This window comes from Chelonoidis abingdonii, chromosome 18 (assembly GCF_003597395.2).
Source record: "Chelonoidis abingdonii isolate Lonesome George chromosome 18, CheloAbing_2.0, whole genome shotgun sequence".
Taxonomy (NCBI): domain Eukaryota; kingdom Metazoa; phylum Chordata; order Testudines; family Testudinidae; genus Chelonoidis; species Chelonoidis abingdonii.
This window is the reverse complement of record NC_133786.1, coordinates 10714428-10733410: the sequence shown is the minus strand read 5'-3', so window position 1 is coordinate 10733410 and position 18983 is coordinate 10714428. Positions and strand designations below refer to the sequence as shown.

The 18983-nt window shown below is 46.9% G+C and overlaps 1 long non-coding RNA gene across 1 annotated transcript; it reads right to left on the bottom strand.

Moving 5' to 3' along the window:
- Positions 1-14262: 14262 nt before the first annotated feature.
- LOC116837722 (uncharacterized) lies at positions 14263-16385 on the bottom strand. Its single transcript, XR_012657222.1, has 3 exons — positions 16258-16385; positions 15202-15384; positions 14263-14312 (listed from the first exon to the last, which is right to left on the bottom strand). It is a non-coding gene; the product is annotated as an uncharacterized LOC116837722 (long non-coding RNA).
- Positions 16386-18983: the final 2598 nt, after the last annotated feature.

Sequence of the window (18983 nt, the reverse complement as noted above, 5' to 3'; positions counted from 1 at the left end):
GACAAGCCAATGGAATGGATGTGCCCCTGGGGCAAAAATGTCCTGAAAAAGAAGGAATAAGGCAGAATCAGCAGACTCTTTCAAGGTCAGAACTAGGGGGCAAATTCTACCCATGACTTACCATATACTGAAACAGGCAATGCACAAACCCTCAGGCTTTGAGAAACTCTAAGAGTAGTGATGTCTCAGAGCTCCTTGCAGCCTGCTAGGAGTTCTCTTCTTGATCTGCTGAACTCCCAGAGTCTCCTGTGGAATTTACTTGGATAATTCTTACTCAACAAGTTAGTTACTATTCACCAGTTAGCTTCATGTGAACCAAGAGCTGCAAACAATCTACCTGTGGGACAGGGGCCTCCAGTCTTGTCCAGGATGGGAACACTGGCCACGGTGGACCCCAGTGTGCAGTAGAACCCTTCTCTGCATTGCCCTGTAGGGGCCTGGAGGCCAGTGGAGTTGCAGTAATGTCCAGGTAGACACGGGGAGCACTGGGTCTGTGAGAAATCAATGGTAACATCCACATTCTCACTTCTGGGGAGATAGGAAGGAATACTGCATAAAGGGATCTGGGGGTCATAGTGCATCACCATCTAAATAGGAGTGTAACACTGCTGCAAAAAAAGCAAATATTCTGGAATGTATTACCAGGAGTGTTGTAAGCAAGACCTGAGAAGTAATTCTTCCACTTTACTGCATGCTGATTAGGCCTCAGCTGGAGTATTGTGTCCAGTTCTGGGCACAACATTTCAGGAAAGATGTGAACAAACTGGAGAAAGTCCAGAGAAGAGCCAAAAAAGCAATTACAGATCAAGAAAAAATGACCTATGAGGGAAGATTGAAAAAAGCTGGGTTTGTTGTGTCTGGAGAAGAGAAGACTGAGAGGGGACATGATAACAGTTTTAAAGTACATAAAAGGTTGTTACTAGGAGGTGGGAGAAAAATTGTTCTCCTTAACCTCTGAGGATAGGACAAGAAGCAATGGGCTTAAATTGCAGCAAGGGCAGTTTAGGTTGAACATTAGGAAAAGCTTCCTAACTGTCAGGGTGGTTAAGCACTGGAATAAATTGCCCAGGGAGGTTGTGGAATCTCCATCATTAGAGATTTTTAAGAGCAGGTTAGACAAACACCTGTCAGGGATGTTCTAGATAATATGGAGTCCTGTAATGAGTGCAGGGGACTGGACTAGATGACCTTTCGAGGTCCGTTCTGGTCCTTTGATTTACATGAAACCTGCTATTGCCACTGATTCACTGTGGGACCTCAGGCAAGTCATCTCATCTTGCTGAGCTTAAGTTCCTCATCTGTGCAATGGCAGTAACTTTCCCATCTCATAGGGATGCTGAGAGGCTCAGTAAAGTGCTTTGATAGCCTCAGACTTCAACTCTGGGATATTACTTTTTCAGTGTTCTTCTAAGGAAGGATTCAGGTGATTATAAGCATTTAAACTGTCTTCATATGTCTTCTCAGGCAGAGAAGCACTAGGTGGAGTTCAGCTCTCTAAGTGCACAAGCACCATTGCTAGTTCACCCTGTGCATTTTCCTACCTCTGAGCTCAATTTGATCCTTGTGCTGAAGGTTCCCACAGGACAATGCTTGGGGACAGCAGTGCCCTTTGGACAGTAGTGGCCTGGAGGACAAGGGCCAGCCTGACCTGCAATCAACAAGCAAGAAAGCCGTTCAGCTGATTAAAGGCTATGGATGGAAATGCATATAAAAGGCATTCATTGATCTTATAATAGCCATGATCTATTCAAGTCAGCAGCAATTCATCTATAGATTTTCCACAATTCCTTAATTCTCTCCCACATGGCACAACGCTGAGCTACCACACAAGGTCATTGGGTGTTGCTAACTCAGGGAGTGAGTGTGATCTAATGATGAGCAGGGGACTGAATGGCAGGATACCTGTGCTTTATTCCTAAATCAGGTTTAGAGTGTCTAGTCATTGGGACTGGGAAACAGGATTTGGAACCCAGGAATCCTGACCTTCAGGCTCCTCCTCTAACTATTGCTCTCTGCTGCTGAAGACAGGCTAGATCAGCTTCTGAGTCATTTACTCACAATTCACACACCTGGGGTTCAAACAGCAAAAGGGGCTTTTGAATGGGGCCAGAAAGGGGAATTCTAAACAAGTGGCTGAACCAGGAGCCTGACAAGAACTAGGCCCAAGGGCTCGAATCTGAAGTGGGCATTACCACATGGCCACTAGACAAAAATCAATGTTGTTTTAGCAAAGGAAAAAGTCAGCACCTTGGAGCCTGGCCTCTGGGTTGGGCCTGTCTGATGCCTGTGCACAGTAGTAGCCTTCCCAGCACTCTCCAGTCACGTCTGTTGCATTATGGTACAGACAGTACATCCCTCCATCACAAGCTCTGCACCCAGTGCTGCTCTCCAGCCCTTGCTCGGGGCTATAGGTCCCTGGTGGGCAAGGCTGCCAGTCAAGACCTGTTCCTTTGGGACAGAAGAAGCCTGAAAGAAGAGCACAGTCATATTTATGGGTGAGAGAGAGAGACCTAAAGATGACGAATCAGTAACTGAGATCTCAGCAATGGGATCCACATGGTTTTATAGACTCACTAGGGTCGCTTGGGCTGAAATTGTTGGACTGAGCATGAAGCTGAAGAAACAGAGACAGGACTCATGCCCTGGTTGATTTTCCATGGCTCAAGATCTCTCCTGCATACAGGGGCTTAAAGAAAGTCTTTGGAACGCATGGAACAAACTAGTTATTTAGTGAACGTACGACTCACCTTTAGGACAAAATTGTGGCTTCTGAAGAGGAACACAGTATTTACCCTCTGGGCAGGGGTAGCACTCTTCTCCATGTGTCTGTGGCATGTAAGTGCCAGGGGAGCAGGGGATGGGATTCTTGGTTCCCAGGGGACAGAAGTGTCCCATGGGGCATGGAGCTCCTGAGAGGCCATCGGTGGGTGTCGGTGTTCTGGCCCCACCAATGCAGTAAAACCTGGAATTGCAAGAGCAGAAACAAGAGCTATCAAACACCAACAACCTCAAGTCAAAGAAACAATCCCCCTAAGGACACAGGTGGATAACTGACTGAGCACTGAGTGTGAGGAATGCCGAGTGCTCAATGCACAAGGCTGGGGGATCCTCTTTATACCTAGGGAAGGAGCATTTCTACAGATCCCAGGCCCTGTGTTGACAACAAAGGCACATTGACTGCAGACAGCTGTTCCCATCCAGGGTCCAAGAGAGTGTGATCCCTTCAAGTGAGGAGTTGTGGGTAATTCATGTCAGACCTGAGAATCAGAATCCAGGATGTCCTAGTTCACAGCCCTAAGCTCATGCCAAGAGATAGCTGCTGCAGTCCCTCATTATAGTTACAGAAGGGAAGGGAAAGGTGTGCTGTGCTGTACCTACCCTGGGCTGCAGTGTCCTGATGGTGCTACTAGTCCAGTGCTATTGCAGTAATGTCCTCCCGAACAAGGCTGGCATCCCCACAGATTCTTATTCCCTTCGTTGCTGGACCAGGTGCCATGTGGGCACATAGATGGAGTGGGTGTTCCTGATTAGATAAAGTGCTTCAGAATCTACTCAGTATCAACATGGGGACAAGGCAGCAGAACACACAGAGGGGCATTGAAGTCAGAGTGAACTGGTCATAGACATTCAGTTGGCTAAGCCTGATGCAGGAGCAGAGCAAGCCCAACACAGCTTTATCCAGCTGAAGTTTATGAAGTGGCTATGGGATAGCATAGGAGTATAGGCTACAGAAAAGGTGAGAGGAAGCTGGCCCAGTTAGGGTGCTAGCCTGGGACTTGTGTTCAAGTCCCTGCTTTCCCTCAAAGCTCCTGTGTGACCTTAGGCAAGTCACTTAGGGTCAGACTGAATAGTTAGGTGCCTAAACACCTTTAAAAATCTGGATTTAGTCCCTCTCTGTCTCAGCACTGCCCTACCTTACAGGTGATGATAAATACAATAAAGATTATGAGACATTCCAGTACTATGGTAATGGGGCCATACATATACGAAGATACTTGACCTAGCAGCTAGTGCAGTTCCAGACTCTCTGAGCCTAAGCCGCTGTAGGGAGCAGTGCTGGGGGAGATGGAATTCCAGTGTCTCTCTGCAGGGAACACGGCAGGGAAATTCCAGCACATGCTTCACAGGAGTTTAGAAGAATTATGTTTAATAAATCACTGCACCTGCAAGACAATAATGCCCAGGAGGACATGGGAGTCCTGTTACTCCATCCATTGGGTCTCTTACTTGGGCACCTCCTTTGCACCAGAATCCTTCAGCACAGTCCCCTAGAAGGCAGGATACACATTTATACATATAAACGAAGCCAAATGAAAATAATGAGGATTTAAATATAAGTTCCAGGACACAGACACAAAGTGGAAGCTTGAGTTGGAGCAGTGATAACTTTCCCCACCCTGACTCAAAGGGCCATCTCTAGGAATGAAAGGTGAGTGCAATCACAGCAGTTTGTACCATCCTTAGCTGCTCTGCTGAGCCAGACAGCAAAGGATTTATTGTTACACAGACACCTGTCCAGTAGGGTAAGGACTGAAACTATGAACTAATTTCAACTAGGCTACCAAATGGCTATGATCTTGGGCAGCTACAAGGCCTGGAGATATTCAAACAGGTATCCTAGAAGTTAAAGCATCTGCATCTGAGCTCCATTCTCTCCAACCATTCACGCTTGCAATTTTATTTAATGAAAGGAACCTTTCCTTCTTTTTAGAATAATCTGATCAGGAAGGGAAAGGATGAGCCACTTGTTTATTTCAGCCAGATAGCCCAAGGCACTTTACAAAGTAGATCTTACCCAAATTTTACAGATGGGAAAAATGAGGCACCAATAGGGGAATAACTAGATCAAACTCACAAAGTAAATCAGTGCCAGAGTAAGGAATAGAACCCAGGAGTCCTGACTCCTAAGCCTTTGTTCTAATAATCAGGCAACAACACCCCGCACTAGACACACAGATAATGCTCAGTCTGCCCAAGGATGAATAGCAACATACCTGTTGGGGTGGAGAGACCGGGAAACTCACAGTATTTTCCCAGTGGGCATCTCTGACATTCCTGGATACTCTTCAGCTTCTGCCTGGGACCAAAGGTACCTGGGGGACAGCTATATTGAGTGCCCTGGTGTGTTCCAGCTGGGCAGTAAAAGCCCTGAGGGCATGGGTAAAGGGTGAAATCACTGACTGGCCCTTGGCTGCTGTCACAGTAGTAACCTGAAGGGATGGCAGAGGAAGAAAAAACAATTTAGTTACTGGGAGATATTAGTTACTAAATGTCTACTCATTTATAGATGAGAACTGCAGCAGGCTCTCCGAGGAGTTCAAAAGCTTCCAGTTGGTCATTCAAGGACGAAATCCATTACTGATCTTTAATTATTATTGCTCTCAATTCTACCACTGCTGGAACAGATAGACAGTTTTCCAACCACTGCATATTCAAAAGGGATGTCAGAAGCCACTGGTCCCAGAGTGGGGGTCACTGGCTGTCACAAGAGCATTTACTGATGTCCCCAAGCGAGTTAGCTGGTCACGTGGTGCTGGTTTCTCCTCCTTGCGTCCAACTGCTACATCCCATTAAAAAAGGGTGACAATACTCTGCACTTCTCCCTAATGTCACTGTGTCATGAAAGTCAGGGTTGCCATTGCCACAGGAATGCTCATTGATTGCCAGTGGAAGGGGAAGTGGAGTGTGAATGGGGTGGAGAAGTGGTGCATGGCACAGATAATGCAGTGGGGCAGGAGGAGGACAGCACAAATGAATTGCAATATTAAGATGTGGCCCACACCACAAAAGCCCATGTCATAATCTATAAATTGGTGGGCTGTGTTGCAGTGTCGATCCTCCCACCATGAATATGAGAAAAACTGCCCCCTTTTGTATGGTATATCAGACCAGCTCAAGAACAGGATTATATCACACACTAGCAGCTAAATAATGCTACACAATCTACATTATCAATATCTCTCCAATATCTTTGAGAGTGCTGCTCTCGAGGTGCTACAACATAAACTAACACTATCTTGGTTCATGGTCCCATGTTGTGACTCTAGGCACCCCTGCAGTCACATCCTATGTACTACAAAATATACTGTGTGAGGTATCATTTGAAAACTACCACCACACTGGTGGTGTGTATTAATCTTATCGGCGAAGTTATGAATTCCCTCTATATGATGTTACTAGAACATGTTTAAAGCCATACAGCCTAGCCTAGGTAAAGGTGATAATCTGGTCTGTCCTAGACAAATTAATGTGTGGCTTTACCTCAATTTATATATTAGAGTAAAAAAAACGCATCAAGCTAATCTGATGGGGGGTTATCCTGCTCCTGAATTTGAGAGACCAAAAATTGGCATGGCACTTGCACCACAGGAGACTGAATCCCCATGAGGCCTTCATTACTTGTAAAATGAAAACATTCCCTTTGGGGATATAAGGAACAGAGGGAGGCTCCATTTTTATCCTTCACTTTAGGAGACAAAGGAACCAAGTGATTTAATCTCTATGATGGATCCTGGCCAGTAAAAGCTGGAAGGAGACTGTGGGTGAAAGAAACTATCTTGAACAAAGACTGTAACTTGCTAGATTAAGTTGTTGTCTTTCAGATATATGTTTTCACTTTTATTTGCTTGTAACCATTTCTACCTGTATCCCTGTTACTTGGTACCACTTAACATATGTCCTTTGTTAGTAAACTTGTTGTATTTTTACTATAAACCATTTCAGTGCTGCATTTGAAGGGAAGGGTGTGTTTATTCCTATTAAATTAATAAAATGCAATACACTGACTATTAAAAGAGCAGCAAATTTAGTATCTTCTGTGAATGCACAGTGGTAGGGACTGTGCATTGCAGAGAAGTATCTCTAAGGAGCTTGGGGGCTGGAGTTCATGGATTTTTACCTGCTAGGTGAGGTTTGGGAGGACTTCACTGGTGAGGATGATAGGCTGATGTGGCAGGGAGCTGACACACAGCCTAATCTCCAGCAAAGCTCATGCACATTGAGGCATAGAGGTAACAGTGGCTCACAGCTCTGGGTATCTCCAGCATTGTGTTACTATGTATCTAAAGTTTCAGAAGGACACAACAACAAAAATCTGATCTGCAGAGTGTGGTCTGTGAGCATCTTGAAACAGCAGCAGAATCAAGCCATGTGTGGGGATCACACCATAGGGATATGGGAAATCAGTTTGGATAAAGCTGTAGTTTTTGCTCATATTCAGAATCAAACTTGAACCCAAATATTTTTTGTATAGGCTTCAGAAATGTGCTGCTAACTTTACCACTTCTGGTTTCATTTCTGAAGTACCAGTAGAGAGGCCCCTTCTAGTGGTATTTCCATGTAGGACCAGATGTTAGCTACCCAGTGAAAGCAGATTAGAGGTAGATCAGGCCTACCAGGTAGCCCCCTAAATAGAAACCCAGACACTGGAAGGTTGTGAGAGACCACAGGACCTTCACCCACAAAGAGACTTGTGACCAGGTAAGGAACAGACATCTCTTGGAGGCGGTACATTGCATGGGGGCCAAGAGATAAAGTCACACATACTAGGAAAAAGGGTGGATTAAGATTCCAAATTCTTGGATATTTGTCTGGACTGAAGCCGTTCTCTAAACCTCCTGTCTATATCCCCCATTACTGAAAGGGAACCACCTCTGGCTTTTCGCCACTGACTTGGTGAGTAACACCCTTGCTTATACCAAGTTTCTGGCCAATTCACACATGCCTGCTCTCTGTTCCCTCTTCCCTTTGGGCTCTCACCCATCTGTGCCCCTGGAATCACTCTCGCCCTGTACTGGATGCTGTGGTTTGCTCTGACATGCCTTACCTTCCCAGCACTCTCCACTGGGGTCACTGAGGCCAGAACCTTCACAATAAAATCCAGAGGGACAAAGCTGGCACTCAGAAACCATGCTCTGCCCTAGCAGGTTGGAAAAGGTACCAGGTGGGCAGAGCCTGGGCATTGTTGACCCTGCAGCTGAGAGAAGAAAAACAAAACATAACAAACTGACTATGAAACAGCCTAAAGGCTGCTGCTCTCAGGAAACAAGGACTGAAGGAGCCCAGACTGACACAGAATTAATAGTCAATCTCTTATAAAGCACTTTTCACCCATAGGTCTTGAAGTGCTTTACAAAGGCGGTTCAGCATCACTAGCCCCATTTAGCAGATCGGTAATCTGAGTCAGAAAGGGGAAGGGACTTGCTCCAGGCTGCACAGCAGAAGAGCCAGGAATAGAAGCCAAGTCTCTGACTACTAGGCTGTGCTCTATCCACCAGTCCACTCTGCCTTCCAATATTTTGTTGCAAAATCACTGATCAGCAGGCTAAACATTCTGTGGCTAGACATTCCCACCCCGGGCTCAGGGCATTCCAGATACTCACTGCAGTAGGTGCCCAGAGGGCAGATATTCCCAGTAGCACCATCAGTTGGTTTAGAGCTGGCTGCTCCTCCTGTGCAATAAAACCCAGCGGCACATTTCCCGCTGGGTTCAGACAGACCTGGGGGATGGAAGAGACAAAGGGGCTCAACCTGAGGCAAAACACTGTGACAGTGGGGTGGAAGCAGGAGCACGTGGGTCAACAGCCTGCAAGGCAGCAGGCTCCAATCTTCCCGAAGGGGAAGTGTCAGAGATAGCTGAGCCCCATTCTCAAACAAGAGCTCTAGCTGATCCCCAGGGCCCAACAAGTCATAAGCAGCTTTGTGCCCCTGAAAAGTATTAAGCTAATAACAGCTTATATTAAACACACCAAAATGGTATTGAAAGAATAATAAAAACAGCAGGGAATAAATGAACCAAAGTCTGTGATAGCAGTATCTCCAGCCCCAATGGAAGCAGAGAATGAAATGTGTCTGATGGGACATCCTGACCTTTTAAAGCCAAGAGGGTTGGACAATTGGGCTCAGCTTCGGGACACTTTCAAGTGTTTATCCAGACAAAATTTATGAGATTTGAACGTTGCTAGCTATAACCACCAGGAGGCTCAGTGACTCACTCAAGGTCACAGAGTGACTTATGGCAGAGTCAGGAATAGATCGTAGGTCCCCGGGCTCCCTAACGGGAACTCAGTGTAAGTACAGTGGCTGGAGGCAGTGCTGAAATAGCAAACTCACTGGGAAACAGAGACAAATATTTGCACCAAAATTCTCTCCTTCAAACTGCCCCATTACAGCTCAACCCCAATTTGCATGGCTGTATCCTCACCTGACACATGGCAGTAAAACCCTGGAGGGCAGAGAATGGGCTCAAGGCTGCCCTCAGGGCAGTAGAACCCAGCCATGCACTTCCCTCCGGTGGCAGTGGCTGGACACAGGCAGTTGGCATTGGTGTAATTATCCAGGTCGAAGGGCTGTGCGGTCCATGCAGCCGATACACAGAACCAGCCTGAGCAATGAACACACAAACAACATGGCTGAGAAAACAGCAGCAGCAGTGGAGCCCAAAGAGTTAGCATGGATAAGCAAGGTATATGGTACACTCCCTTGGTACAATAGTGAATCCCACTGTGCACGCAACAGGCCAATGGTGCCAGGGTATAACATCACCATGGTATAATAATGAATATGTTGTGCATGTGACAGGCTGACGGTGCAACAGCATAACACCAGCATGGTATAAAGATAAATACAACATGCATGTAACAGTGTAATGGTGCAACCATGTACCACCACCATGGCATATAATGACAAAATCTGTAACAACCCCAAGATCAGTTCTTCATTGCCTGGACTAGCAGGGACTGGGAAGGCTGCAGAGAGAGTTGCTTTCAGTCTCCTGAGTGAGAAGGAACAATACCATCCAGCCACTTCAGGTGGCTTCACAGAGAGACTCTAGAAGGCACCATGTCTGGCCCATTTAGGCAAGGACCCGCCAAATAATCTTCAGGCCTTACTAAGAAGAGACCATTCTCCGTGCCCAGTATGCACACGGTGCTGCTTCTGCTGGGCTAAACTCCAAGGCTTGAATTCTCATTTGCATTGAAGATGGAGTGCTGTAAAGAGCCCTTCACATAAAGGAGGATCAGGTCTTTAAAGCCTACATGAGTTACAATGCGAGTGCCCCTGTGTACAGAGACAGAAGAGCCATCTCAGGGCAAGAGCAATGTGTACACGTGCTGGCACACTTGTTTCCATCTGCACATAAACACAGGGCATGTGGGCTAGTTGGGAACCTTATAAGACCCTTCCACCCTTTGGATCGTGAGGCCAAACTGACCTGGACTTACCTGCATCACACTTCCCCGACACGGCTGTTAAATTCTCCTTCCCACAGTAGTGCCCTGGGGGGCAGGGCAGGCAGCTATCCAGGCTCTGGGTCATGGGGTCAGGGTTATAATAACCCCGAGGGCAAGGAAATTCAGTGGCAAACCTTGTTGCTTAGAAATAAAGAGAGAGAGAGAGAAAACTTTTCCTGGTATTCATAGGACATAAATACAATTCCTGCTATAAGCTCTTACATTATAATTGAACACTGCCCCGTTGGTGTATCTCAGCTCGCCCTGCATATGGGGTAGCTCAGACGGGAAGGCCAGTCAGTCTCTGGACTCTGCTGAGGTTGCAGATAAGGGGGATTCAAGCTAGTTGTGTTCATGACTTGTGTGATCCAGATACTTGTTCACGAATAACTGGACTGAGACCAACTAGCTCATTTCTCAGAAGCCACTGTTGCATTTAGAACACGACTATTTTAATCTGCCCAATGACCTGTTTAGGACTACAACCCCATGTCCCAGGAGCAGGGCTTGTTTCTCACCTTGGGGGCAGTAGAAGCCAGGTGGGCAGGGGTAGGCATGGTAGTTGGTGGTGTTTTCAGGACAGTAGTAGCCAGCTGCACAAGGTGAACACGCAGCTTGCCTGGTCTGGTTGTTATAAGTTCCGGCAAGGCAGGGAAGGGGATAGCTGGTCCCTTCTGGACAGAAGTGGCTCACAGGGCAAGGGCCTCCTTTGTGCCATATGTCTGTGAGAAAGAAAGTGAAATGCAATGGGAACAAAGGCAAGAGATTGCAGCGAGACACTGGATGTTTCTCTCTTGTTGTGGCATTGATCCCAAGAGGGAGATTGAGAGGATGCAGTGCCAGGTTAGAAAATTACCAGACACCATTCTCCAGGGTATCTGTGCTGTGGGAATGATCAATGCAGCATGCACAGAGTCCTTCCTTACAATGTACTTCACAGGCAAGACTGAGCCAAGTCTTACCCAACATCTAGCCTCCCTACATTTTTCCATGAAAACATTTTCATGCATTAGCCTCACTTGAACCAGCTTTGGAGAACATGGAAGGAGAAGGAACATCCATCGGGAGAGTTGAGGTTCTAGGCCTCGGAAATTATATCTCCTCAGCTTGCATAGAGTATAAAGGCAAAGATGGGGGGAGAGTGGGATACCTCCAGTACTGGTGGAAGCCTGTAACTTAACTCTGCTGCAGCGCCCAACATATGCAGCTATTGGGATAGTGTAGACCAACGGAATGTGACTTCCCATTTCACATGTGCATGTGTTGTTTCAAATACCCTTCCCTAAAGGGCAATGGGCAGGGCTTATGTGAGAGCCTGGCCAGAGTGAGATATATAAGGGCATTAAGTAGATAAAAGGAACAAGAATAGTTCATCTGCTAGTGGGAGGGATCCGGCAGCTGAGTAGGCTGCAGATAATAGACAATAGCTATTAGGGAGATACAGAGGATGAGGTCAGCAAATGAGGGAGAGATTAGAGGGTTGGGGGAATCCTGGGAAATCAGGTCCTATTCCCCAAGGTATGTTTAGATCCAGTGTGGCCAGGCAGCAATGCTTTAGGCAAAGTCAAATGCCTGATAGTGAATGCTGTAGGCAGGTGAAGGCACCACTTACAATGAATCACCCTGGCTTAAGGTTTATTGTACCTTCACCCAGTGACATCCTCACCTGCTGGGGATGAGGAGGAGGCTCCAGATAGGCAGTAGTAGCCAGCTGAGCAGGATCCTGAGGGAGCTGTGAGACCAGCTGAGCTGCAGTAATAGCCAGGCGGGCACACAGTGCAGCTTGACTCCAGCCAGAGGTAGAGTCTGGGGAGGCAATTGTGGCATAGCTAGGAACAGGGGCAGCTAAGGCCAATGTACCCCATTTGCCACCAATACCTAGCATCATGTGCTGTGATAAATATTCCTCTTTACAGGAGCCACTTTACTCTTCATATCAATCTAGGGACAAAAATCACACTTCTCCGATCCAGAAACCACAACATGATATAGCTCCACCTCTTCTGTACCACTGCCACAGTCCCACAACCTACCCTCCAATATCACAAATCACATCACTGCCCAGCGCTCAACATCCAGTACATTTGCCCATTCATTTTTCCATTCACGTGCGGTCCCCAGTGTGGTTCGGTCCTTTCCCTGTGTTTCATTCTGTACCATCTTGCAGCTATACTATCAATGTGCTGGCATCAGCGCTGCAAACAAGCCTCAACTCGTGGGGGATTGAAGGGAGCCTGAGGCTTACATAGTTAATACAAAGGCACCTGCACAGTGAACCATACAGCACCACACTCTGCTGCTTAAAGAGTAAGCATGAAAAACCACCTAGAGGAGAGACTACAGAAGCAGGTTAAAGAATGTATATAGTGCACCTGCCCATGGGAACAGCAGGAGAAAGACAGAGCCTCTGTTTTCAAGCCAGTATGACCACAGCCAAAGAGTTCACCTGTCCGAGAATGTGCCCACAGGGCATGGAAATGGGATGCTGGTACCAGCTGGGCAAAAATGCCCAGGTGGGCATGGGCCTCCAGTGCTTGTATTTGTGGCTCCATCAGGGTTTGGGACACTGGCTCCTGTATTGAAACACAAAGGGAAAACAAATCCCAAGTGAAAAACATTGCAACCCTTTGGCCACTTTCGCCGTTGTGGCCAGGGTGGCCAAACTGGCACTTTTACTGTGGAGTTAGGGACTCCTGCCCTGTGTCGGGGTGGTGGGGCTAGGCGCTTCTGTCCAGTAGGGATGGAGTCTTGAGACTTCATCCCCACAGGAGGTGACTGCCAGGACTTGGGGCTGAAGCCCTGAGCTCCATCACCCTGCTGCAGATCAGAAGCTCACAGCATGTGCGCCTGGCTCTTGAACTTCTGAAGATTATTGAATGTGGCTCAGAGGATCAGTAAGTTTGGCCACTCCTGGCATAAACAAAGGTATGTACTGTGTTTAACATAAGCTTTCCTTACATTAAGATGCGACCATCACAGATGGAGGCTTGTTTCTGAATATTCCATGTGGACTGGACTCCATCCAGAGGAAAATCTTAGACTTGGACTCAGTATCAATAAAATATTAATGAGAATCTCCCGAGAGAGAAAGTGCATGGGTAAAGATCTGATATTAATCTAAGGAGTGGCCAGGCCTAACAACCTTACACAGTAAAAAATTAGTTCACGCATTTAAAAACCATGAGAATTTTTTTTTTTAATTGGGTTGATTTGATTTGTTTCCATTGTACTTGGGTCACATTTCAGGCTTTGCTCTACAACCATGGGGACTAGAAACTTACTTTTTCCCCTAAATCAACACTGAAATTCTCATGCAATCACAGGAACCCAGGACTAGAGGGCTTTAAGAAAAATAGCAAATATTCTGGACATCGGTAGCACAAAGAAACCCATGTGGTTTGGTAAACAAAACCTTTGGAGTGTTTTGTATTATACAGAAGGACTGGCTCTGGCCAAAGCCCAGAGCAGCTGCTGCTCCCCTCTCATCTTGGAACCCCATGGCTCTGAGAAATCTGAGTTCTGATTCTTTATGAGTGTCATCGCAAAGAGGCTGAGGCATCTGCTCATGCACCAGAATCAACCTCCCATACTTTGCAAATAATTTCTGTCACTTGCCAAGAGTCGATACATAGTTTCTAGCCCAAGCCTGCCAAGTAAGCATTCATAATCTAAAAGATTACACTATTTGTCCTGCCAACCAACTATGCCAACACCATCATGCCAACCTCATGCTCCAAAGCCACTCTGCCATCACCTCATATTAATGCTACTGCACCAGCTTCCTGTCACAGTGCTAACATGCCAACCTCACACACCAGCCCACTTTGCCATCCTCCTGTCCAAAGCTTCTATACCTACCTCATGCCTCAGCAACCTGATGGCAACCTCGCTTTCCAGAACAAGGCAGGACAAATTAATCAGACAGAATATAAGAGCTCAAGGAATATGGAGAAGATAAGGACCCCATTCTCTTCCTCCCTTTGCCCTCGGGAATGCTAAGTCAAGTACCTGCTGTGCAGAAGAATCCGGGCCAGCAGGGGCCACTCGGAGAGGATAATCCCCATTCTCCACAAAACATCCCTGGAGAAATACACAGGGAAGAGAGTATCATTTAACTGGAAAGAGCACTGGGAAAACCAGCGTACAGTGGGCACTTCTGAGCAGGGAGAGGGTGAATCAGTGAGACAGTCCATCATAGCATCATCACAACTGGAAAAACAGTTTTCCAATTTAAAATTTGCTCCTGTGAGACACCATGGATGTTAGAGCATCCTTATCTCCTCCAGGGCAGTATCAGATATTGGTTCACAAGGAGGACAATACAGATAGCATTTAAGTATATTTTTATATCATTGTTTATTTTACATTTGTTTCCTGAAGGTAAAATGCATTCGTTGGGGGTTTGGGACAGTGGCGCCAATTCAAACATTTCATGGGAGGTGGGGGAATTCCAGTCCCTGCCCCTCCCAGCAGGAACCTTATTCTGGTTCTTGCTCATCCTCCAACCCTCTTCCTGCAGGGATCCCCACTGTCCCTCGGGTGTGGAGTTTCCCCTCTCTCTTACTAACACAATGCATGAGCTGGTACCCCCAGCAGTGGAGTTCTCAGCAGATTCCCCTGCACTCTGCCGTATTGGAACAGACTCCCTGTGCACTAGATTGAAACACCATTTGGCCTGGCTATGATGAAGGGGCAGATGGGTCAAATTTGAGTGGTGTTGCAATCATGCAGCAGCAGTGCAAGACTGCTGCTTAAAAATGGTCAGTCCATGCCCTTCTCCCCCAGCGCCACAGCCTATGTAATTGTGAGAAAGTGCAAAAATCTTGGGGTGAGGTGTTTTCTCCTCTGAACTCCCAGTTGGCAGCACTGGTTTGGGAAAAGAGGTGGCACATGGCGTGATCTCTCTCTTACAGAGTGGTCTGCAGGATGTGAGAGATGAAGAACTACTGCTTTAAAGAGATATCCTTACCTGCAGGGCATTGCTGGCACCTCTCAGCCTGGCTGATTCCATGATATGGGTTGTAAGTCCCAACTGGACAAGGGTAAAAGCTGATTCCAGTCTTCCGGGGGCAGTAAAAGCCAGGTGGACAATGGTGCATTATGCCGTGCTGACAGTGAAACCCAGCTGGACATGAGAAGCATTTGTCTTGACCTGAGAGGGCAGTTCAGGAAAGAGAAGAAAAAGCACCACTGAATGGACTCACTTCTGTAGGACTCTTACTTGCCTGGGTCTAGACTTGAAATAGGAGGACTGGAATGGTATTTCCTTTGCTTTCCTGGCTTCACTGGTCTTTATATATACTGGAAAGCTCATGAGGCAGTTTGTTTTAGCAAGCTTTCCAGCCCTGGTTTGCAGGTTGAGGAAGTTTGCAGAAGCATCTACATTTCTGGGTGCTTACCCAAAAGGCCAGCGGCCACTGTAAGGGGATTTCTACTCACCTCCAGGTCTGCCCACTTGATGGACACACAACAATGAGGAAATCTGGTTGAAAATCTAACAGCTCTGTTATTGTAGAATGAGACCTGCTTCTGTGCTTCTGGGACTTGGGCTGCTGTAGGAGTGACACATATGGAACATTGTCCTCTGGGACACATCATCCCAGGACACAGTGAAACAGTTGTCTCCCTGTCATGATGCAGCACCCTCATGGTATGACAGTGCAACAGCCCTGAAAATATTTGAGGATGTATTTTCGTGACTTTCAGCCCAGCTTGCAGGACATGGGATTGCCCCACTCCAATCAGAATAGGTGGAAACCCTGCTTTGACTTGCAGGGTTATTTATAACCATGCTGTAAGGGTTAATGCTTGTCACACTGCTAACTCCTTGGCGGCACAGATCTACAGGACTTTAAATAGTGTTCCACACACTTATGCCAGCAAGTAATTTGTTCTGGTAGGCATATTGCACCATAATAGGGTAACAGGAGAATAACACTGGAGCTGTGGAGTACAAACTGGATTTCTAGTTCCCTCCCATTTAGATGGTAGCTTAAGCAAAGCAGCCCTCTCCCTAAACCCTGACCTGTTGCATTGCTGTATTCCCCATCTGGGCAGGGGGAGGGTGCTGCTGAGCCTGCAAGACAGAAGTGTCCTTCAGGACAGAGATCCCCCGTCACAGCATCCACTGGCCTTGAGGTCCATGCCCCTCCTGTGCAGTAATAGCCTGAAAGCAGAGAACACAGGGAATCACTCAGCCTGTCTTGCTGCAGAAGTGGGAGGGCACTCAGCAGAAAATGAACCATTATAGTGACAGTGTGAGTGAATTGGCTGGTAGTTGGAAAAGCTGTTGACGTGTCTCACCTGGTGCACAAAGCCCTGTAGGGGAAATCTGGCCTGCCACATTGCAGAAGAACCCAGGGGGACAGGGTAGACACCAGCTGGCATCCTGGGCTCCCCTTCTCTCGTTCCAGGTACCAGCAGGGCATGGCATCTCACTTGGGTGTTTTGCGCCAGCAGGGCAGTAAAAGCCTGCTAGGCAAAGATCACCAAAAGGAAGTCCAACCTGGATCATGGAAAACAAGGTGGATATTGTGCCTGATGCACTTCACAGTGTGTTAGAGGGTCAGGCTTCATCAGCCTATCCAATACTCACGGGTGAGGTGCTGTTGGACCCTTGGGCACAATAATATCCTGGCTGGCACAGTCCCTCAGGCATGGCCAGACCAGCTGTACTGCAGTACATGCCTGCCATGCAGAGTTTGCAGGATCCTGTCCCCATGGCACCAAGTATGTCCGTGTAAGTGCCCTGCACAGAGAAAGCTATTGAAGCCCTTGGAGGGCAAGAAATCTCCAAGGAAGAACTTCTAGATGGAAGGAAACACTCTTGGCTCTTACCACTGGACATGGGAGAGGCAGTATACTCCGAGCTGGGCAGTAATGCCCTTTGGGACAAGTCACAGGTTCAGCCAGGCCAGTCTGATTGCAAAACGTCCCCTCTGAGCACTCTGTACATAGAGACTGACCAAGGACCTAGAGGGAGAACATAGCAGGAACTGAGTGTCAGAGCCCTCCTTGCTCAGAATGAAAGTTGTGAGCAATGTGAAGCGTGGCACAGGTGTCACAGGCCCACGTGCTGTTGTGGATAACACCATGTGTCTGGATAGCAACAAAAGGCGTATGGTTTACAAAGCAATCTAAAGAAGTCAGAGCAGATCCCTGTCCTGGACTGCAAGACATACTGTCCCTCTTCCACCCCACTCCAGACACAGTCAGAATTTAGTCTGTTGCAGCTGGGTGAGCGTCAAGCATGAGAGAAAACCTGAAGCCAACACATTTTCACTAGTCTGGTGCTAACATCTCACACGTATCTGCCCCCCTGATTCAGATTCTGAAGGCTTCTATGGAGCCAGAACAGTCAGTAGTCTAGTTCATTGCACTTACAGGCTGGAAACTCCCAAGAGGGCAGGGTTCTGGTCTGAAAGCTCCGGCCAGTGAATAATGCCCCTCCCTGGCCACATGCTGAAGGGCAGTCTTGGCAGCTCCAGTACAGAAGTAGCCAGGTTTGCAGGGTCCAGTGGGAGCTTGGCTGTTTGTCCCATCACAATACAGCCTGGGTTTGGGAAAACACACATCATAAGTAGAAACATTTCCTTTTGCCACAGGAAAGCATTGTCTTAAAACAGTAAATGCCCCACTAACTGGTTGGAATCACATAGGATTCACAGATCCCCAATGTTCTTGGATCTTGTAGGGATAATGCAGGAAAGGCCATCCTTCATTCAGAATTTAATTATTTTGATCAAGACAGTAAAGTCTTATATTTCACAGTTTGATACTGAGAAGAATAAAGCTTCCTTCCCCTTAGTAACTGTTTGGGAAATGTAACCAAAACTTTTCAGTAGAGATCAGATAAGCTCACAAAAGTTCAAATGCTTCCCCCCACCGCCTCAACCTTCAAACACCTAGTTCCAAAAGCCTGGGTTGGAAAAGCACACAAGGGAGATATTCTCATGAGATTTCTGGTAGATTCCTGGATGGAACACAAATACTATCAGATACCTCTTTGTTATATTGGCCTGTATATTACTGGCTGGAAACTGGGTGCACAGGAATGCAGTAATGGAAACTACCAGGGTGGAGGGGAGGTTTGGATTCACTCTGAACTTTGGGTTTAGGTGAGGGAGAGCTAATATTTTATTCAGACTTGTTGTCCCTTTCATAATAAATTATAAAGGAAATTGCACAGGCCACCAAACACCAGATTTTACTGACAGCATTTACTAGAATACAGAGATGCACCAGTCCAAAGGTCAGATGCATCCGCCTTAAGCTTACATTCCTCACCACTGGCTGCTCTGTGTCACAGCCTGACGATTCTCTGACTATTTTATGTATGCTTACCCACTAATATCTGACAGCAGCTGTGTGTGTCCTAGAGGATGAAACCCTTATAATTATTATTAGAGCCATACACTGTCCTTCATAATCATCCATGCAGCTTAACAGACTCTTATACTCTAAGGCCAGAAGGGGGCCGTTGCAATCATTGAATCTGCCCTCCTATATAAAACAGGCCAGAGAACTTGCTAAAATAATTCCTAGAGCAGAGCTTTGAGAAAAATGTCCCATTTTGATTTAAAAATGGAGAATCTACCAGAATCCTGGGTAAATGGTTCCAATGGCTAATTCCTCTCACTGATAAAGATGTGTGCTTTTTTCAGTCTGAATTTGTCTAGCTTCACCTTCCAGCCATTGGAAACCATGGCTGTCAATGGGAATGCCACACATTGAACAAGGGGATGAATACCC